General features: G+C 41.8%; 1 protein-coding gene across 2 annotated transcripts in view; it reads right to left on the reverse strand.

The window, feature by feature from the left end:
• mvb12bb (multivesicular body subunit 12Bb) overlaps positions 1–12430 on the reverse strand; it is a 134353-nt gene extending 121923 nt beyond the window's left edge. For both annotated transcript variants that reach the window (XM_061985774.1, XM_061985773.1), the window contains exon 1: positions 12375–12430. The gene's annotated coding sequence lies outside the window, so the exon portion shown is untranslated. The remainder of the gene's footprint in view (positions 1–12374) is intronic.
• Between the last annotated feature and the right edge of the window lie 2346 nt (positions 12431–14776).

Consider the following 14776-nt stretch of genomic DNA (forward strand, 5'->3'; position numbering starts at 1 on the left):
TTTTTGAATACAATGCCACGAGCTTGGCACACCTATCTTTGTGCGGTTTCCCCCAATTCCACTCTGCTCATCGCATTTTGCAGCACCACCTTTGAAACTCCACCAGGTTGGATGGGAAGCATTGGTTTTCATCCAGGATGTCTCTGTACATTGTTGCATTCACCAAAGTCAAATAACTGAGTTTTGAAAAGCCCTCGTTATGGTTTTCACTTGGGGGGCAACAATGCAATGGCTCCTGTTGTCATGATCTGTGGTCTAGATCATGTTTTGTTTAGTTATGTTCTGTTAGGTTTAAGACTCCATAAGTTCCTGTTTGCGCTCCCTTGTTTGGTCACCATGGCGACTCATTGTTTTCACCTGATTCATTAGACACACGCACCTGGCTCTTATCAAAGAGACTACTATTTAAGCCTGACGCTGTCAGTTAGTCGACCTGGTGACATTGTTCATTTCTTGCTCTGCTCATGTTGGTACTCTGGATCTATTCTGTATCAAGCTCTGTGCTGACTTGTTTCATGCTTTGTTCATATTGCTCGTTCCATGCCTTGCCAAGTAAGTTTTTGTTTATTCATGTCACAGTTAGCGAGTTTTTGTTCCATGTCCATAGTTTATGTTAAAGTAAATAATAAATGATAAATGGGTTGTACTTGTATAGCGCTTTTCTACCTTCAAGGTACTCAAAGCGCTTTGACACTACTTCCCCATTTACCCATTCACACACACATTCACACACTGATGGAGGGAGCTGCCATGCAAGGCGCTAACCAGCACCCATCAGGAGCAAGGGTGAAGTGTCTTGCTCAGGACACAACGGACATGACGAGGTTGGTACTAGGTGGGGATTGAACCAGGGACCCTCGGGTCGCGCACGGCCACTCTTCCACTGCGCTAGTTTTGTTCCCTGCGTTAAGTTGCGCCTCCGTTGTGAGCGCTTTTTGTTTGTACCCCTTTTATAGTCAAGATTAAATCATGTTTTTACCTGCACGCCATGTCCGGTCAAGTCCGTTTGCATCACGGGAAATCAATCCACGAAGTAAGCTGCGTATAAATCCTCGTTATGACACCTGTTCATTTAGCAATAGCGGCGCAGATGTCAGAGTAATAAAAGTTTAGAGCCAAATATACTAGCCACATATAATCTAAAAAAAACATGAGCATGATGGAGTGGATCCATGCACTTTCAAGAGTAAGATTCCCACAATATTTAAACCATTCAACATTATTATATTGGATGGGTCCATAAAATAAGCATGAAGCCATGAGAGACAATATTGGACATGTATAGGTAAGTACCGTATTTAATGGATGTTCACACATACCAGACAATCTTTATGTTTTCAATCAATTTGCATATAACATTTATTTTATATAAGATCATCTTTTACGTTTCCACTAGGTTCTGTCAGTCGTTCAGATTTCACTTGACAGACTCCGATGACAATGACAAAGTATCCAGAATCTTGGGAGAATGGACAATATCCCCAGAAGGGACCTGGTTTTAGTACTGGGTGACATCAACACATAGATTGGCGATGACAGCACAGACTACAGCTTGGTGGTCAGCGCTCATGGGTACGACATGAGGAGTGACAATGGAGATCGCGTCATGGAAGTGTGCCTGTCGCACGGACTGCCCACAGGTGGAACACACTTCTAATAGGACTCTGGACTAATGATCCTGTTATCAGGAATTTTTATTTTATTTTTTGAGCTGACCGTCGTCATTATGACATGCTTTTACATTCAGTTCAAGTGCCGCTTGTACGAACGGATAGATGATAATCAGCTTGGGATAATTACAAATAAGAAAGCAACACCACAAAAAAAAGTTTGCAAAACCATATGTCTTCCTAGTCCACAAAGTCACCACATAAGTTAGTGTCTGTTTGAAGCGAATGCCATTTAACATACAACCACCGCTAACGCGCTTCATGTATATATATATATATATATATATATATATATATATATATATATATATATATATATATATATATATATATATATATATATACAGTATATATATATATATATATATATATGTATGTATATATAGGGCTTCACGGTGGCAGAGGGGTTAGTGCATCTGCCTCACAATACGAAGGTCCTGAGTAGTCTTGAGTTCAATCCCGGGCTCGGGATCTTTCTGTGTGGAGTTTGCATGTCCTCCCCGTGACTGCGTGGGTTCCCTCCGGGTACTCCGGCTTCCTCCCACTTCCAAAGACATGCACCTGGGGATAAGTTGATTGGCAACACTAAATTGGCCCTAGTGTGTGAATGTGAGTGTGAATGTTGTCTGTCTATCTGTGTTGGCCCTGCGATGAGGTGGCGACTTGTCCAGGGTGTACCCCGCCTTCCGCCCGATTGTAGCTGAGATAGGCTCCAGCGCCCCCCGCGACCCCAAAGGGAATAAGCGGTAGAAAATGGATATATATATATATATATATATATATATATATATATATATTATATATATATATATATATATATATATATATATATATATATATTATATATATATATATATATATATACCAGTGACGTGCAGTCACTAGAGGCAGGTGAGGCGGGGCCTCACCTGCCATCATGGAAAGAAAAAAAATGTAAAAAGAAAAAAAAAATTTTTATTATTGTATCTAATTCACAACTCCTCCAACACGAACATTATTGTTTTTGCACTTTTTGGCTTCTTATTAAATAACTTTTGTAACCTATTTTCATGGGCTTTCCTCTTTGTGATGTTAAGTTCCTGTTATGCGCTGTTATACGTATATACCTTGAGCTCTTATTTTGAAGGCGCTAAGAGCGGAAGTGATGACACGGAGTGGAGCGGAAGTTTTTGAAAGAAGGTAAATAAAGTGGTCCTTGTGTAAACTGGAGCCTCCGTGTTTGTTATTTTGTAGTTTCATACAGTATAGGCGACATTTATAAACCCTTGGTTACACTTTTTTAAATAGATTCAATCTTGCACGTGGAAAGTTTAAGTGAGGGCTTCAGTTGATATAACACTCTCGTCAGGGGGTGCATTAATCCAGCACAACAGCGGCTCATGGACTTATATATATATATATATATATATATATATATATATATATATATATATATATATATATATATATATATATGTCTTAATAAGGTTATCCAAAAAATAGTGCTCGATACCGTAGTAGAGCGCAATATATGTATGTGTGGGGAAAAAAATCACAAGACTATTTCATCTCTACAGGCCTGTTTCATGAGGGGGGTACCCTCAATCGTCAGGAGATTTCTCTGATCTCCTGACGATTGAGGGTACCCCCCTCATGAAACAGGCCTGTAGAGATGAAATAGTCTTGTGATTTTTTTCCCCACACATACATATATATATATATATATATATATATATATATATATATATATATATATATATATATATATATATATATATATATATATATATACATTATTGTTGAAAGATGGCACCTGATGGCCATAAGCCGTAACTGCACTTTTTGTCCATGTAGATAAAAATACTATTCATGTATGAGATCTAGGACTGCCAATTATGGCCAAAGTAATAATTAAGATTAGAGATGTCCGATAATATCGGACTGCCGATAATATCGGCAGATAAACGCTTTAAAATATAATATCGGAAATTTTCGGTTTCGGTTTCAAAATTATCGGTATCGGTTTCAAAAAGTAAAATTTATGACTTTTTAAAACGGCGCTGTGTACACGGACGTAGGGAAAAGTACCGAGCGCCAATAAACCTTAAAGGCACTGCCTTTGCGTGCCGGCCCAATCACATAATATCTACAGCTTTTCACACACACAAGTGAATGCAAGGCATAATTGGCCAACAGCCATACAGGTCACACTGAGGGTGGCCGTATAAACAACTTTAACACTGTTACAAATGTGCGCCACACACTGTCGACCCACACCAAACAAGAATAACAAACACATTTCGGGAGAACATCCGCACCGTAACACAACATAAACACCATCCATCCATCCATCCATTTTCTACCGCTTATTCCCTTCGGGGTCGCGGGGGGCGCTGGAGCCTATCTCAGCTACAATCGGGCAGAAGGCGGAGTACACCCTGGACAAGTCGCCACCTCATCGCAGACAACAACATAAACACACAACAGAACAAATACCCAGAACCCCTTGCAGCACTAACTGCACACTATACATCCCCCGATACCCCCAACCACCCATACCCCACCTCAACCCCGACCCCCCAACCCCGCCCACCTCAACCTCATTTTTTTCCATAACTTGAGTTATGCATTGTGAGCTGGGCGGCAGCCGACGGCAGGGCACTTGGCGGTCCGATCCTCGGCTACAGAAGCTAGCTCTTGGGACGTGGAACGTCACCTCGCTGGGGGGGAAGGAGCCTGAGCTAGTGCGCGAAGTTGAGAAGTTCCGGCTAGATATAGTCGGACTCACTTCGACACACAGCAAGGGCTCTGGAACCAGTTCTCTCGAGAGGGGCTGGACTCTCTTCCACTCTGGCGTTGCCGGCAATGAGAGGCGACGGGCTGGGGTGGCAATTCTTGTTGTCCCCCGGCTCAGAGCCTGCACGTTGGAGTTCAACCCGGTGGACGAGAGGGTAGCTTCCCTCCGCCTTCGGGTGGGGGGACGGGTCCTGACTGTGGTTTGCGCTTACGCGCCAAACCGCAGCTCAGAGTACCCACCCTTTTTTGATTCGCTCGAGGGAGTACTTGAGAGTGCTCCCCCGGGTGATTCCCTCGTTCTGCTGGGGGACTTCAATGCTCATGTTGGCAGCGACAGTGAAACCTGGAGAGGCGTGATTGGGAAGAATGGCCGCCCGGATCTGAACCCGAGTGGTGTTCTGTTATTGGACTTTTGTGCCCGTCACAGATTGTCCATAATGAACACCATGTTCGAACATAAGGGTGTCCATATGTGCACTTGGCACCAGGACACCCTAGGCCGCAGTTCCATGATCGACTTTGTAGTTGTGTCATCGGATTTGCGGCCTCATGTTTTGGACACTCGGGTGAAGAGAGGGGCGGAGCTTTCAACCGATCACTACCTGGTGGTGAGTTGGCTGCGATGGTGGGGGAGGATGCCGGACAGACCTGGCAGGCCCAAACGCATTGTGAGGGTTTGCTGGGAACGTCTGGCAGAGTCTCCTGTCAGAGAGAGTTTCAATTCCCACCTCCGGAAGAACTTTGAACATGTCACGAGGGAGGTGCTGGACATTGAGTCCGAGTGGACCATGTTCCGCACCTCTATTGTCGAGGCAGCTGATTGGAGCTGTGGCCGCAAGGTAGTTGGTGCCTGTCGTGGCGGTAATCCTAGAACCCGTTGGTGGACCCCGGCGGTGAGGGATGCTGTCAAGCTGAAGAAGGAGTCCTATCGGGTTCTTTTGGCTCATAGGACTCCTGAGGCAGTGGACAGGTACCGACAGGCCAAGCGGTGTGCGGCTTCAGCGGTTGCGGAGGCAAAAACTCGGACATGGGAGGAGTTCGGGGAAGCCATGGAAAACGACTTCCGGACGGCTTCGAAGCGATTCTGGACCACCATCCGCCGCCTCAGGAAGGGGAAGCAGTGCACTATCAACACCGTGTATGGTGAGGATGGTGTTCTGCTGACCTCGACTGCGGATGTTGTGGATCGGTGGAGGGAATACTTCGAAGACCTCCTCAATCCCACCAACACGTCTTCCTATGAGGAAGCAGTGCCTGGGGAATCTGTGGTGGTCTCTTCTATTTCTGGGGCTGAGGTTGCTGAGGTAGTTAAAAAGCTCCTCGGTGGCAAGGCCCCGGGGGTGGATGAGATCCGCCCGGAGTTCCTTAAGGCTCTGGATGCTGTGGGGCTGTCTTGGTTGACAAGACTCTGCAGCATCGCGTGGACATCGGGGGCGGTACCTCTGGATTGGCAGACCGGGGTGGTGGTTCCTCTCTTTAAGAAGGGGAACCGGAGGGTGTGTTCTAACTATCGTGGGATCACACTCCTCAGCCTTCCCGGTAAGGTCTATTCAGGTGTACTGGAGAGGAGGCTACGCCGGATAGTCGAACCTCGGATTCAGGAGGAACAGTGTGGTTTTCGTCCTGGTCGTGGAACTGTGGACCAGCTCTATACTCTCGGCAGGGTCCTTGAGGGTGCATGGGAGTTTGCCCAACCAGTCTACATGTGTTTTGTGGACTTGGAGAAGGCATTCGACCGTGTCCCTCGGGAAGTCCTGTGGAGAGTGCTCAGAGTGTATGGGGTATCGGACTGTCTGATTTTGGCGGTCCGCTCCCTGTATGATCAGTGTCAGAGCTTGGTCCGCATTGCCGGCAGTAAGTCGGGCACGTTTCCAGTGAGGGTTGGACTCCGCCAAGGCTGCCCTTTGTCACCGATTCTGTTCATAACTTTTATGGACAGAATTTCTAGGCGCAGTCAAGGCGTTGAGGGGATCTGGTTTGGTGGCTGCAGGATTAGGTCTCTGCTTTTTGCAGATGATGTGGTCCTGATGGCTTCATCCGGCCAGGATCTTCAGCTCTCGCGGGATCGGTTCGCAGCCGAGTGTGAAGCGACTGGGATGAGAATCAGCACCTCCAAGTCCGAGTCCATGGTTCTCGCCCGGAAAAGGGTGGAATGCCATCTTCAGGTTGGGGAGGAGACCCTGCCCCAAGTGGAGGAGTTCAAGTACCTCGGAGTCTTGTTCACGAGTGAGGGAAGAGTGGATCGTGAGATCGACAGGCGGATCGGTGCGGCATCTTCAGTAATGCGGACGCTGTATCGATCCGTTGTGGTGAAGAAGGAGCTGAGCCGGAAGGCAAAGCTCTCAATTTACCGGTCGATCTACGTTCCCATCCTCACCTATGGTCATGAGCTTTGGGTTATGACCGAAAGGACAAGATCACGGGTACAAGCGGCCGAAATGAGTTTCCTCCGCCGGGTGGCGGGGCTCTCCCTTAGAGATAGGGTGAGAAGCTCTGCCATCCGGGGGGAGCTCAAAGTAAAGCCGCTGCTCCTCCACATCGAGAGGAGCCAGATGAGGTGGTTCGGGCATCTGGTCAGGATGCCACCCGATCGCCTCCCTCGGGAGGTGTTTAGGGCACGTCCGACCGGTAGGAGGCCACGGGGAAGACCCAGGACACGTTGGGAAGACTATGTCTCCCGGCTGGCCTGGGAACGCCTCGGGATCCCCCGGGAGGAGCTGGACGAAGTGGCTGGGGAGAGGGAAGTCTGGGCTTCCCTGCTTGGGCTGCTGCCCCCGCGACCCGACCTCGGATAAGCGGAAGAAGATGGATGGATGGATTGTGTTGATTTATTTTGGAAAACCTTGTTACATTGTTTAATGCATCCAGCGGGGCATGACAACAAAATTAGGCATAATAATGTGTTAATTCCACCACTGTATATCTTGGTATCGGTTGATATCGGAATCGGTAATTAAGAGTTGGACAATATCGGAATATCGGATACCGGCCAAAAAGCCATTATTGGACATCTCTAATTAAGATTATTGTTATCAGTATTGAAATCATGATTACTGATTGTTAGGTAAAACAGTGTTGGGGTGTGAACGTAATACCATCATGTCATTTGTAATATCTAATAGAAAGACTATAGATAAACATTATCATATATCTGAAGACAAATATATATATATATATATTCTTTAATAATATCAACTTTTCAGCTTTTTGTCATTATATGATGCCTTTATCTATATTTTTACATTTTAATAGATGGAGTTGTTTTATGTATTATTTATTTAAGTTATGTATGTATGTATGTTATGTTTGTTATTATTGGAGATCACGGAAACGCTGCTGACACACAAGGTCACTCCCCCAGCAGCTGGGCGCTTGCTTTATTTAGCCACCTGTGTCGGCACAACAACCTCCAATCACTCTGAGGAGTTACTCCCTCTCCCCCCAACCACTTGCAACGTCCAAGATGTCGACTATAGTACAAACTGAAGGGACACTATCCAGAACATCCTGAACGTGTCTGACAGACCTGGATAGATATTGTCGCAGCAACGTCTTCCTGTTGCAAGCCAAATATGTTTTGATTCCATATCTAGATAGATGTTTCTGCCCTCATCAGCAATATTTTGTTCCAACAATATTTGGCAATATCAAGATACAGTATAGATTGCTATGGGATATGCAGCTCACACTATATTTACTTATAGTGTTTACTAATCGTCTCTAGCAAGGTTTTCTTGATGCTGAACATTGCCACATCTGCACTTAACACACAAATCCATTCCATTTCATGAAGACTGCTTATGTGTAAGTCTATACGGAATGAAAATAATTAATCAAATAATACACACACTTATTAATTTATATTAAAGTTCATTCAGACTTTGAATAAGTGAAAGCAAACTACATCATCTTGTCGACTAAGCTCAACTCAATGAGAGCAACAGGTTTACCTTTCACTGCGTTTTTTTTCTTTGATTGCTTCAATATTTTTTGTCTGTATGAACAGCAACTGTTTGCGGCATTTTTACTTTGCTTTCATTTGACTTCTTGATAGAAATAGACTTGTTTTCCCCCCATGTGCTTGAGTCTAAGTGTAATTGTAACGAATAGAAACACAGTGATGGATCTGTGTGGTCTTTACCATTGGCGTTGTTAGGCCTATTTTAGGGGGGCTCAAGCCCCCCTAAAATGTTCTTAAGCCCCCCTAAATAATTTGGTGTAAAAAAAAAAAAAAAAAAAAAAAATCTATTTTTTTATTTTATTTTATTTTTTTACAAATACATGCCGACATATTCATTATAAAGTGGCCCGAATATGAGTTTAAATAAATAATCATATAACCTGTCATTATTCACTCAGTTTCCCCTCACTTCATAGCGTAAGGTAGAGAGCCCATTTAGTGTGTCGTATCCAATCCATTCCACTTGTTCATATAGAAAATGCCCACATCACTGAAAAACCAGTCCGCATTTTCTCTGCGACTTTGGTTGCAGTCTTGCAGGTGTACGAAGCACATTAGCACAAAGCACTGCAGAACAAGAACCTTGTGTCTGCAATTGTAAATAGTTTAGTTTTTAAGTTTAGTGTTTCTTGTAGAATCTATATAAAGTAATATACTGTACATTAGCCTATTGTTAAAATAATGAAAAAAACATCATTAAATATATTTGTTTTATTGTATTGTTACATTAATAACTGTTGTATTATTATAGGATGGCTTGTTAAACATTTCATAGCATTTTCAGAGGGTGGAAGAAACAAGACATTTATTATAAAATGTAAAATGAATAAATACATAAAAAGAAAAAGAAAAAAAATGGTTAAAAGCCATCGTCCCGGGGAGCATTTAATTTCGTCCCGTGCATTTTTTTTACCGACAACGGGACTACGTTAATCTCAAGCCCTGGAAGTTATATTTTATTGTTTGCATTATTTGTTTCAGCATTGCACTTTGAAGATGGTCCCTCAGCTCTTTGACAGCTTTGGCTCTTTTTCAGATCAGCTAAGTCTTTCTTATTTACAGTATATATAAACGTTTGTCATTTCTATTCACACTTCCATATACATTTAATTTCCTTAACGGCTTGCCATAATACATATATATATATATATATATATATATATATATATATATATATATATATATATATATATATATATATATATATATATATTATATACAAGCCAAATTATCCCGATACAGATATTACTTTAATTCAAGTAATTAACTAATATTTCCAGGGCTTGAATTTACAACCATTTTAGTCACTTATGTGCCCAAAATGTAATCTGTGCAACTTCAAAATATTTGGGAACAAACAATTATTGTATTGTGAGCGAAAGTCATGGCATTAGCCTCTATGTTGTGAAGTAATAACTTAGAGGCTAATGCCATGACTTTCTTTGTGTTTTAGTGTATCTTGAAGGATCATGCAAGTCGTTGTTTCTTGTTGATGCTGTAAACAAAATGTCACTGTGCAAACCCATGTTTGTTGTTGTACTGAACACAGATTGAAAATAAACCGACTGAAATAATTATAATAATAACAATGAATCATTTCTAAGTCTTTGTTAGCCGTTTGTGAAGTTTTGTGCACGTGCGCTACGTTCGCTCGCATCCTGTGCATCTCCTGGGGGCTAAGCCCCCCCCTGTCCTTAAAAGCTAGTGACGCCCCTGGTCTTTACCATCAACCGAACATGACTTTATGTGCAACCCAAATATTACTTTCCTCTACTGGCAAGGAAACAAGAGTTTCTCGACATTACGAGAGACGATATTACCCTTAGATTGTAACTAGATAGATAGATAGATAGATAGATAGATAGATAGATAGATAGATAGATAGATAGATAGATAGATAGATAGATAGATAGATAGATAGATCGATAGATAGATAGATAGATATACGTTAGGTCTGGAAAAAACACAAAGGCTATTTCATCCCCAGAAGCCTGTTTAGCAGGTTTGTCTGTTCTTCAGGAGCAGAAGAGCAGAGTAATACCGGGGTAGAGCGGAATATATGTTAGGTCAGGAAAAACACAGAGGCTATTTCATCCCTACAAGCCTGTTTCACAGGTTTCTCTGCTTTTCAGGAGCAGAAGAGCAGAGTAATACCGGGGTAGAGCGGAATATATACTAGGTCAGAAAAAAACACAGAGGCAATGTCATCCCCACAAGCCTGTTTCACAGGTTTATCTGCTCTTCAGTAGCAGAAGAGCAGAGTAATACCGGGGTAGAGCGGAATATACGTTAGGTCAGGAAAAAACACAGAGGCTATTTCATCCCTACAAGCCTGTTTCGCAGGTTTCTCTGCTCTTCAGGAGCAGAAGAGCAGAGAAATACCGGGGCAGAGCGGAATATACGTTAGGTCAGGAAAAAACACAGAGGCTATTTCATCCCTACAAGCCTGTTTCACAGGTTTCTCTGCTCTTCAGGAGCAGAAGAGCAGAGAAATACTGGGGCAGAGCGGAATATACGTTAGGTCAGGAAAAAACACAGAGGCTATTTAATACCTACAAGCCTGTTTCGCAGGTTTCTCTGCTTTTTAGGAGCAGAAGAGCAGATAAATACTGGGGCAGAGCGGAATATACGTTAGGTCAGGAAAAAACACAGAGGCTATTTCATCCCCACAAGCTTGTTTCACAGGTTTCTCTGCTCTTCAGGAGCAGAAGAGCAGAGTAATACCGGGGTAGAACGGAGTATACGTTAGGTCAGGAAAAAACACAGACGTTATTTAATCCCTACAAGCCTGTTTCGCAGGTTTCTCTGCTTTTTAGGAGCAGAAGAGCAGATAAATACTGGGGCAGAGCGGAACATACGTTAGGTCAGGAAAAAACACAGAGGCTATTTCATCCCTACAAGCCTGTTTCGCAGGTTTCTCTGCTTTTTAGGAGCAGAAGAGCAGATAAATACCGGGGTAGAGCGGAATACACGTTATGTCAGGAAAACACACAGAGGCTATTTCATCCCTACAAGCCTGTTTCACAGGTTTCTCTGCTCTTCAGGAGCCTTTTTTGCAGGTTTCTGCGAAACAGGCTTTCAGGGATGAAATAGCCTCTGTGTTTTTTCCTGACCTAACGTATATACCGCTCTACTCCGGTATTGAGCACTGTATAACGGATAAACAGAAACCTCAACTAGATAGATAGATAGATAGATAGATAGATAGATATATATATATATGTTAGGTCAGGAAAAAACACAGAGGCTATTTCATCCCTGCAAGCCTGTTTCACAGGTTTCTCTGCTTTTCAGGAGCAGAAGAGCAGAGACATACCGGGGTAGAGCAGAATATACTTTAGGTCAGGAAAAAACACAAAGGCTATTTCATCCCTACGAGCCTGTTTCACAGGTTTCTCTGCTCTTCAGCAGCCTGTTTTGCAAGTTTCTCTGCTCTTCAGGAGCAGAAGAGCAGAGAAACCTGGAAATCAGGCTTTCAGGGATGAAATAACCTCTGTGTTTTTTCCTGACCTAAGGTATATTCCGCTCTACCCCGGTGTTGAGCATTGATTGTTGAGCACGGATAAACCACAGAAAGCTCGACTCGATAGATAAATCGATAGATAGATAGGTTGCTTACGAAGCCTAGCCAAGTAACTGCAATGAATATCACTATCCTGCGTTCATATTGACTTTCTCAATCTCAAGTTATTTAGACATTTAGAATAACCAGCAACTAAACTGTGACAATGCATATTCTGCTAACTCTTTGACTATCTCCACGTTTAGTGTAATTCTGTACTTTTGTGTTGTGACTATAGTTCCTTTCAAGCCTCCTAGTTAAGATGAACAGCAACTACCCCATGGAAATAAATCGACCTTGTCCAGTCAGATTGTCAGATACCTGAATACATTGTAGGCAATTGAATGCTTGTCAAATGGTCAAAGAGAGGCCAGCTAAAATGTGTAGTTATTTGTCTTTTGTTTACCTGTCTGAAGCGTCTTTGTCAACTCAGCGCTGCCTTTGGACTTTGTGCCACCAACCTGGAGGAAGTCAGAGTCTCCGGGGTTTACTAAGAAATGATTAACTAATACCGCGATCAGTCAAGTGTGTGAAATGTTTCATTCATGATTTTTTATGCAATCTTTTTTTTTTCCCCCCTGAGGTGTAAATAGTAATCACATTTATTGTGTTTAAATAACACCAATAAAGGTGAAATTAAAAGATCAGGTACTGAATTATCGGCCATCTCCTGGTGTACTGGTAAAGTTTGTTAATTCTTGAAACAATAGTTTTCCATCCTTTTTTGTGTATACATTATTATTAATATAAAAACTCAGTTTTACACTTGTATGACAAACCGGAATAGATTGTGTTCATCCTCAAAGGTTCCACAGTATCTCTCTTCCTATCATTACATTATTACTGATAGAAAATACAATAACATTTATAGCATTGTAGCAATTACATTGAGTTGTACATCTTTCAAAAATAAATGTTTCTAAGGATGCGTTTGCATTTGAAAATGGTGTAATTTGTAACCTCATCATACCAAATAAATGATTTTACTTTGTAATGATTATCATAATGTATTCAAATATGACATTCATGGTTTGTAGCGTGTAGTCGCTGGCAGGGTATTGGGTTGTAGGGTGTGAAGACGTTTCTCATATTCTTCATTACAAGAAATGATTCCATAATTGGAGGGAAAATGCTCAGCGTCAACTTGCCATTTCATATAACCACATTTTTCATCACTTCCACACTGCTGCCTGTATGAGTAGTCCATGCGATGGTTTTCAAAATAAAACCACAAGATACAAAAATAATAATCTTTAGCAACATTTTTTTAGATTTTGCTAAAGATGAATATGCATTTTAGCTGGGGTTTTTCCAATAATGTTTTGCAATCCGTAGTAAAACGAGGACTTTCCTTTGGAACACATTTCAAAAGTACATAGATCCTGGACTGATTGGCTAAATTGGCCAGATTTGTGAAAGATTGTAGGTCTATATGTGTTCAGCTGGCATAGGCTCCAGCTCACCTATGGCCCTAAATAGGACATGCTGTATATGAAAAATATGAATTGTGTCAGGTTCAAACACTGATGACATCTATTAAACAAGACAAGAGGCAAATACTTAAACAGAGAGAGAATTCAATTTGGACTCAATATTGAGGAGAGTCGCCTTTACACTGTACCCTTGTACAGTATCTCAGCACACTCTGCCAAAATATTGCATGCCTCCTTCTTTTATTTTGGACCCTCCCCATATACATTCATTGTACAAACACATATACACATTCTGTACATATACAAGTACATATGCATACATACACTCATGCACATAATCACGTTTCATCAAACATATATTAACGTTGTTGCCCTAGGGTAAACTGGGTATAACACATGGCACACTGACAAAGCTTAACCTATAGTTACTATAACACTCTACAAGGTTAATGTAGGTTGCTTCTCTTTCATCCCCTCCATTTTTCTGCATTATTTCGTATCTCAAGTTATCATTACATATATGTATTGTTGCATTTGAAAAACTGTATTGTTGATAATAAAGGTAAAGTATTGGTATTGTTCATTATCAATAGTGATATTTCTATTAGTGTTTGTATTGCTCCATTGTATATTGTAGTGTAATAATGCTCATTGTCATTTCTGTATTATTTTTTATTTTCTCTAACTGCTTATTTGCTATCACTTTTACCATCATAATTGTACATTTTGTATTTGCTGATGTTGCTCTATTGTTGTTGTTGTTGTTGTGTTTGCTGTTGTTGTTTTTGTCTCTCTGTCTAATCCCCCTCTTGTCCCCACAATTTCCCCCTCTGTCTTCTTTTTTTTCTCTTTCTATCCCCTCCTGCTCCGGCCCGGCTGCACCAAATGATAATATAAATACATTTAATAAAGTCAAATACAAATAAGGCAACAAGAGAAGTATCCTACACTTCTCTTTTGTAAAGTAAATCTGAACAGCCGATATGGGCATCTACATCAACTATATGATTTACCTGAGAAGCTGGACAGGACAAAAAATAAATAAATAAATAAATAAAACAAATTGTTTCCAAAGGACAAAGGTCGCAAAAAGTTCACAGAAAAGGTTGTAAACAATTCACAGAAAAGGTCAGTTCAAAAAGAGTTTGTAAAATATTTCCAAAAGAAGTCCATAAAATAGTTCAAAAAGACGTTCGTAAAATACTTCAAAAAGAGGTCGTCTGGAAATTGGGCAGATCCTGTCATCTCTCCGCTTTGAAGTCCTGGGGTTAGAACAATATCTTTCTGTTGATTACCATACATGAAAGAACACAGGAACACCTTCATCTTGCTTCCCCCCCTACACAGTGGAGTTTTACGAGCCTTACTCTTGGTA

Source organism: Nerophis lumbriciformis, linkage group LG12 (genome assembly GCF_033978685.3).
Source record: "Nerophis lumbriciformis linkage group LG12, RoL_Nlum_v2.1, whole genome shotgun sequence".
NCBI lineage: Eukaryota > Metazoa > Chordata > Actinopteri > Syngnathiformes > Syngnathidae > Nerophis > Nerophis lumbriciformis.